This window comes from Poecilia reticulata, linkage group LG3 (assembly GCF_000633615.1).
Source record: "Poecilia reticulata strain Guanapo linkage group LG3, Guppy_female_1.0+MT, whole genome shotgun sequence".
In the NCBI taxonomy this organism is placed as follows: domain Eukaryota; kingdom Metazoa; phylum Chordata; class Actinopteri; order Cyprinodontiformes; family Poeciliidae; genus Poecilia; species Poecilia reticulata.
This window is the reverse complement of record NC_024333.1, coordinates 28,720,629-28,729,110: the sequence shown is the minus strand read 5'-3', so window position 1 is coordinate 28,729,110 and position 8,482 is coordinate 28,720,629. Positions and strand designations below refer to the sequence as shown.

General features: G+C 38.6%; 1 long non-coding RNA gene across 2 annotated transcripts; it reads right to left on the bottom strand.

Annotated features, from left to right (window-relative positions):
* Positions 1-6,147: 6,147 nt before the first annotated feature.
* LOC103462766 (uncharacterized) lies at positions 6,148-7,066 on the bottom strand. Of its 2 annotated transcripts, none has more exons than XR_533389.1 (3): positions 7,003-7,066; positions 6,866-6,933; positions 6,148-6,599 (listed from the first exon to the last, which is right to left on the bottom strand). It is a non-coding gene; the product is annotated as an uncharacterized LOC103462766 (long non-coding RNA). The 2 variants fall into 2 exon arrangements; XR_533388.1 differs by having other exon boundaries at positions 6,148-6,443.
* Positions 7,067-8,482: the final 1,416 nt, after the last annotated feature.

Below are 8,482 nucleotides of genomic sequence, written 5' to 3'. Positions count from 1 at the left end.
TGTGGCCCAGGGATGCAGACTGTGCGCTCCAGGACTGTTTTCAGTCCACAGATTGGCAGGTGTTCAGAGAGGTGGCTCCTTATGAGCAGGGGTGAAAGTAGTTTTAAATTCTTGGGGGTACTATGACAATAAATAAATATGTGTGTGTGCTTCTTTTCTTTATGTGCTTTGGAGTTTCTGTGCTGGTGAATTTTGAGATGCCACGAGACCTAAATTCTGAACATCATGGCAATGAGTGATCCTAGTTTTCCATGTCTGGCATGTAACCATTTATTTTAGCTAAACTAAAATAACTAAAATCTCCAGCATGGGGAAGTGGAATGAGCTCAACTTTTCTCTACACTTTTAAATCRGTTCTATTGATCCTCTGTCCAGACAGAGGGATAATCAGTAGCCCAGCATCATGACCTGTTTGTTCTGAAGATCCTGCAGCTTCCACTTCTCTTCCTAACATGGTTCCTCCTCACCCTGACTCTCAAAATTAAACTAATTTAATTTCACATATATGTGTTTCACTGAATTATAATTATCGCGGTAGAAGTCATTTGTTTGTTAAATACTTAATGAAACATATTTACCGTGTTTGATGTTTGTGTGGATGACTTTTACTCACAGATGAACGAGATAATTAGTCTCGTTTTTTGAATGTTCCGAAATTACAGCGGCTGTGATGCGCCAAGGCAAAGGCGCATGTAATGGTAAAATACAGGCGCAAGGTAAAATAACCCTTTTACCAGGGATGAAGCACACCCATTGCCATGGCAACCGCCACGAGCCGAGCAGGGACTACATTAAAAACATAACATTCAGTTTGTTACGATATTAGGTTTTCAGGCTTGATATTTATTTTGTGATCATTAATAAGCCTCTCATGAACACAGCGGGGGTTGATAAGTTAATTTTAAACTCCTGCTCTGCTAGTTTTTTTTTTAATGGAACCGAAACGCACAGAATTGCGCAACACCTTGTTGAAACAATAATTACTGAGGTTATTATTGTTGGGTCATTAATTTGAGCACATTTTGTTTGTTTATTTTTGTTGTTGTTTAATAAAGTCAGTTTGTCACCAACCGCCGAGATCGACTCAAAACCTTCCGCGATCGACCCTGCTCTAGCAAAGCACGAACAGTTCAGAAACAATATAAAATGGGAATAAAGCCAGGGGTGAAAGTAGTTTTAAATTCTTGGGGGTACATGTCTGACATATAACCATTCATTTTAGCTTTTAAACTGCTTATATTGATCCTGTGTCCAGACAGAGGGATAATCAGTAGCCCAGCATCATGACCTGTTTGTTCTGAAGATCCTGCAGCTTCCACTCCTCTTCCTAACATGGCGCCTCCTCACCCTGACTCTCATWCTGACAGGAGGAACCACAGAGCTCTGTTAGGTTAAAGCTCATCTTCTGAAGTTGGGATATTTTTCCTCCAACAGGTTCCAGAGGAATCACCTCAAACCAGATGTTGGACTGGATTTTTTTCACTGTCATTTGTGAATGTTAGAACCTAATTTTCAACAGTGGAGCTATAAAGGTTGAAAAAGGTTAATATTTTGGAGAAAGTCTCATCAACATTAATATTTCCACTAAATAAGAGGCAAAAAACAAAATTGTTTGATAAAGGAAAAGCCTCTCAGACTCTGAGCCTGACAGCACCAAACTATTTTTTTATATTAGACAATTAATTTAATTTCACACAATTATTGCGGAAGAAGCCATTTGTTTGTTAAATACTTAATGAAACATATGTACCGTATTTGATGGTTGTATTCACAAAGAACGAGGTAATTAGTCCAAGTTTGTCGTTTATTTAATGTTCAGAAACTACAGGCTGTAATGARCCACAGCAAAGATAAAACAACCTGAACAGATGATCAACTCTAATCCACTTGCACCTTTTTACTCTCTCTCTGTCATTTAAGCACACCCGTTGCCATGGCAACCGCCTGCGCTCCACAAGCCGACCAGAGATTATGTTAAAAACACAACATTCAGTCCATTACGATATTAGGTTTGCAAGCTTGATATTTATTTTGATATCATGAACACAGCGGTGGTTGATTAGTTAATTTTAAACTCCTKCTCTGCTCGTTATTTTGGTAATGGAACCGAAACGCACAGAATTGCGCAACACCTTGTTGAAACAATAATCACTGAGATTATTATTGTTGTTGTGTCATTAATTTGAATACTTTTTGTTGATTTTTGTTGTTGTTTTCCTTTAATAAAGTTATGAACGTTTTGATAAGGAGCCAGAGGAGGACGTGCTGCTCTCAGCGTCCTGGCGGCGTTTAGTTTGTCACCTAAAGCCGAGATCGACTCAAAACCTTCCGCGATCCACGTATTGCACCGCTGCTCTAACAAAGCACAAACAGTTCAGAAACAATATGAAATGGGAAAAAAAGTTATTTATTAACTGATTAAGTCTGTTTTAGATTGTTCTTGAAAAACTAATCAGTCGCGGCTGCACAGTTTAACCCACTGATTTTTTACAGCACACAGCCGCTCCTCTCTCTTGCAGGTACTGCGTACCCCACTAAATCTTTTACTTACTTACCCTTACTTTCACCCCTGATTACACATCATTCACAAAAACACAATAAATTTAAATTCCAGTGAGTTCAAACTCTGCTTTATGTCATAATTATCGGTTGGTTCTTCAGAAAATTAGCCAAAGATTCTTGCTTACACTGACAGTATACTGAACCGTTCATATCTGTGTTTATGTCAGCGGTGTATGAGTGTGCAAACTTTTTTTTTTGCAAAGCTAGTTGAGAAAATACATGGCTGGACTTTGTTGGGATTAAAATGAGCTATTTTAAACCCAAAATGTCCTCTTTAATGCTTAGAAAAATAAAGAACAATCAGACCTGAACATATAGTGCATGCTAAATAATGACAGAGCAAGTAACTGAGCTAAACAAAACATGATATGAAAAAAACACACTAGTTTGTCTATTATGTGAAGTGACAGTAGCCTTACAGATGTATATCGGCCCACAACCTGTAGGGCCCACAGACGGAGTTTCATAGATCCAGGCCAGAGTCGCCAGCCAGGGGCCTACTCCCGTGACGAAACCCTCCTCACTGGGTTGACTGTCTCTCTGGTTAGGCCCCGAGAACCACCAGCCCTCACCTCTCTTTCTGCCACATATCGGCTCGGAGGCGTATGCACACACTCAGAAACACAGCGTAAGAGGGGTGACCTGACAGTGGAATCAGGGGGTGAGAACAAAATCTACCCAAACTGAACTGACCTCTAATTAGCGCTGCTGGCAAAGTGGCCCATCCCAAACACACTGATGCACAGACACGTACGTTTGCACGCACAAGCACACACACCAACATGCTAGAGGCTGTGATGCTGAGTGTGTGACGTGCACACAAATTGGCCATGTGAATAGTCCACACACTGCTTTTTTTTCTGCTTGATAACAACTACCAAACATTCTAGGAAACCTACTTACTTAGAACAAATAAGACCCTTTTTCTCAAACATATTTTAATAATATTCAGGGTTTTTTTTCTTACTTCATAATATAGCCATACATTTCAACTCGGTGTCATTGCTCTGTTACAGAGAACCTCCAATTTCTCTCGACTCTTCCGTTCTGCTCCTCTCTCTCAATTTTCTTCTTATTTTCAGAGACCATCTAATCTCTCCCAGAGACAGGACCTGTCCAGGCTGCTCAGGCACGGACCATGTTGGATATTCATTGAAAAAACACATCTTAAAGAAGAAACTGTGTTTATGGTGAAAACTTGAGATTGTTTATTGATTTTTATTTGTGCTGTTGAATAAGTCTGTCTGACCATGATGTCCCAAAAGGGGCTTTGCTTGGGACATGGCATTAGACACACACACACAGACAAACCCAATAACATGTGAATGGACAGTCACAGGATGATCCAAACACAGAAATAACTTTGAGAATTTGCAGGAGGTTTTCGCCTTGCAATGATTTCAGAGCTTTAATAAGTCTTATCTTTTAGGTTTGTGTTACAAATAGTTTGTCATAGTTCATCTGAAAATGCTGCAAACGAAGGCATAAGGTGTACAACCTGCACGATATTGTACTTGGTAAACTGCACAAATTGCAAACAACTATAAAAAGGATATTTTGTCTGGACTCTGGATTTCTCACAGTCCATAAACATGAATGTAAGGTACTATCTAAATTGGCCTTAAGCGTGCGTGTGTGTGCGTGTGTCTGTGCGTGTGTGTGTGCGTGTGTGTGCGTGCGTGTGAGCAGGGTGATGTTTCCTGTGCAACTGTTGCGTTGCCATGTCTCAGTTAGCATCCTGTCCAGGGTGTACCCCTGCTTGGTTAAGGCCTGTTGTTAAGCAGATAAAATATCTCCAACATGTACCCTCCGAAAAGTACATTGTTAGAAAGCATCTCATGTTTCTCTAAAACACACATTAAAGATGCTTCTCATAAATAAGTGCTGAGTATCGTCACGACGATATGAACAACACATCCCAATATGCTGACTTTGAAAATTCTTGACGCGATGAGCAAATTTCTTTCAATACATTTTGCAATGAGAGTGAGATTTTTGAGAAATTCTGATCTCTTTCACAGGCGTTTTTTTTTTAAAAACATCTAAATGTTTCTTGGTAAACAATGTAATGATGGATTTGGTAAATGTATTTCAAACAGTTTCTTCTATCAGCTGGCAGATATGCAATGATTGACAAAAATCTTTTCGGCTCCATTTAATCATAAAATGTTGTTAAGCAGTTAAGAGGAAAAGTTAGAAAATATTTGGATTTCCTTCAAGTCATCCATCTGCATCTGGTAATAGAGAGAGAGTCTGCTGGATGGCTAATGATGGCGACAGATGCTTAATGTCTCCTTCACAATACTGATGCTATAAAGCACAAGGCGAACAGGCCTCTCCCTAAAGCTCTGTCTGTCAAGCCATCACCTTAACTACACTGGCAACAGCACAATGAGAGCTGTGCAGGACAGGCTGCGTGAATGTGTGCGAAATGAAAACCGAAGGGAAAGAACAACCTGGTGGTGAAATACAGGAAAGATTGGGGGAGAAAATGAATTGAATGTGTCTGTGTGCTAATACATTTCGGAGCTAGTAGAGGAATGTGTCATCTTCTAGGTGGGTAATAGTACCTACTGGTCAGGTTGGCAAAGGCATTGCTAAAACACATTGCAGGGATACAAAAATTATACATTTGCACAATGTGATTTTTGTTAGTTTTGTGCTCATTGTTCTTGCTTTATGTGTCTCTTTGTAAGCTAGTTTGTTTTTTATGAAGTCGTGCACCTGGCTTTTACTGTTGTGAGTCTCTGAGGATATTTTGTGTCCTACTTCATTTGTGCCATGTCACAGTTTTTCCGTTTTTCCAATTCCTTTTAGATTGCAATTTGGTTGCTTGGTTTTTATTTTAACCCTTTTAATCTAGCCTGGTCGTTTTCTTTCTACGCAATTCCACTTCACAGTTCAGTCTGGGCTTTCTCCCATCCACTTGATTATCTCTGGTAGAATTTCATCTGGGCCAAAAAGCGAACAGACGGAGACGCTGATCACGTCACTTTTCTGCGCTGTTTTAGAATTGTATTCTGCCTGTAGCTTTAGCAATAGCAGCGGAGGAAAGTATTAAAATTGTTCAGTCCGTTATAAGACACAATTCCAATTATTGAATTAACATCCGCAGCCATTCGTTCAACTCTGCGCTTCTCCCTTCGTACTGAGGGATGGTTATTTAGAGCACAGGAAATTTTGGTCCTTAAATTTTGGACAAGCTTCATATTGTCGAACTAGCTTATTACATGCATAATGGGTAAACATTGGTGATTTTAAAGAATTTAAAACCTCAACAGAGTCCACGCCTCCAGGAAGCAGACGTTTCTCAATACCCAAGACTCCACACCTTCTGTATTAAGCAAAGCAAAGAGCAAAATGCTTTTTCCAGTCTAATTTTAACCACAGTTCTTAGTGTAACCCGCAAGAAGGGTTACTTTAAATACCTTTTAATAGTAGATGGCAATACCAACACTACAAAAGTATAAGTAAGTTGGGCCTGATCAGGAGATTCTAAATTCGGGGGAGCCTAGGTGTGAACAACAGAGGAGAGCACACAATGTATATAAAAAAATTGAATTTAATATAAACAACATTTGTGGATCCACATTGTACAAATAAACAAAAATTGCGCGCTTTTTAAAAAAAAAATTAAATAAAAAAAATAACCCAGTCTTTTATGTGTCTGTCAAATGTTCTTTCAAAGTTTGTTTAGTCTTTTCAATATGTCTGAAATTTTTTTTTTTATGTTTCACGGCTGGTGACAAGTCAGATCACTGTACCAGTTCACTTGGTCCTCTGGGCTGGGGCTCGCCATCCAAGTTCTTGTAATGTAAGGTTGATCTTGATGTCTCTGGCACAATGTTTCAAAAGTGCACCATAGAAAAAAAAAACTTGACCTGGAAGAAGGTCAAAGTAAAGTATCTTAAAATTCAGGACGCTAATATCAATGAAGCTTAAGTAAAAATTCAAATTTCAAACTAAAAGTGCCAAAGTACATTTATAACACAATCTAACATTCAAAATGTGGATTAGAAACCCGCATTAGCTCTGACCTACAGAGAACAGAAAGTTCCTAATAAGAGCACATCACAGCACCATCACATTAACAACGTTGAAATATTAAAACGTACTAATAGAAAAAGAAGTAAATTTACATGGAAAAAAAACAACATACACAATAATGATATAAAATTTATAATACAATTTTATTTTTTATTAAATTTGAACAGTTATTAGGTGTTTTAGCCAATTTTTAGTGAATTTACTGAGCGCGTGCTCAGCCGTTGGCCCAGTAACGGCTGAGCACGCGATGCTTCACCGATGCTTCAATGCTATATAACTACCAGGGATTTTTCCGGACGTCAGCTGTTAGAAGCTTTTGGAGATCTAATTTAAAAAAACAGATTCACTATTTTGAATTATGAAWTCTGAGATGCTAATTTAACATTGTCTTACCAATTTCCAGGATTCTTTGTAGAATTTAACAGAATGTTACGGGGGATTCACGGAACAACCGTCAGCTCTCACGGGAGTTAGACGCAATCTGAGCTAAAGCTCAGCACAGCCCTGCAGTTAAAGGGGCGGGGCAATCAACCTGATTGGCTGATGTGAAATCAGACGGTGCCAGTTATTGGTTGTTTCTAAAAGCAATGATTAAAGGGATATTTCACAGGTTTAAAAGATTTTTAGCACTTTTTTTATTATCAATATTTAAGAACATATTTACAAACATTCTTTTTTTAAAACTTAAATACTTTTTAATCTCGTTGTGGAATGAGATATTAAATCAACATCTATTCATTTTACTTGTGTTTTTAACACTGGGTTACATTAGGGATTGATTTTTTAAAATCAAAGTATGTCCAAGTTAGTGTATTTAGGTATGGGCTTTAAAAATCTAGTTAAATTCTTACATGGTTTCTGTCTGTGAGTCCACACTTAGGTCCAGGACAACACTATATAGCAAATATAACATCTTTCTAAAATGAGAGCAGAGATGTCTCAGGCATTTTGAAAGATTTATTAATTTGATACTATATTTCTGGTTATAGAGTTTATATTTTAACATATCTTGAATATAATTCAATAAACATAACTTTATGTAACAGCACAGATCAGTGCATACCTTTCAGCACAACCACATAGATAAAATGCTAGGGTTCTTTTCTCTCAGGTCAAACAACAAAAGTCTCCCTTAGTCAGATAAACCAGGTGAAGCTGTAACAGAGTACTCTATACATACCTTCTAACAGAGCTGTAAAGACAAAGTGTGTGTGAGTGTGTTTTAAGAAGTGAGATTAAGACAAAAATGGATTTGCGTAGATTTTCATGATTACATATGCATTTCTTTATTTGCATATGTGCCTGGTTTAGGCAGATCTTTGTGCTGCAGCCACATGTGCGTGTGGGTATAACACAAATGTTGCTACTGTATGTGCTGTAATTTACATTCACAGCTTGGGGCCCCAGTAATTATTCAGGCGCCGCCTTTTGCTCCAACATAAAAAGCCTTCATCAGGCAAACATGAAACAGCAGAAAACCCGATAAGGCTTCAAACACTGCCTGCCATCTGAAGAGAAACGGAAAGGTGAAGCGATGCATAGAGGGATAGATGATTTTTTTATTTTATTTCCCCCTATGGTTTGCTCTCATTGGTGTAAGACTGTCACTTTTAAATAACACATCTGTGATCATTGGAAACGTAATGAACGATCTAATATTCAAAAAAGTTTCTTGGTCTGGAACCCAATTTTCGGACTGGAACCCCAGTCTGTCAGTGCAGGGGAACTGTCCCTGATGTGCCCACAGCATCCAGAGCTCTAAGAAACTCTGAGTAAATCACATCTACAGCTAGGGCCTTGTCATCGGGACATTTCTCAACCATCTTAGTGACCTTGGGACCAGATTGGAGAGCCCAGTCCAAGGTCCCCAGCC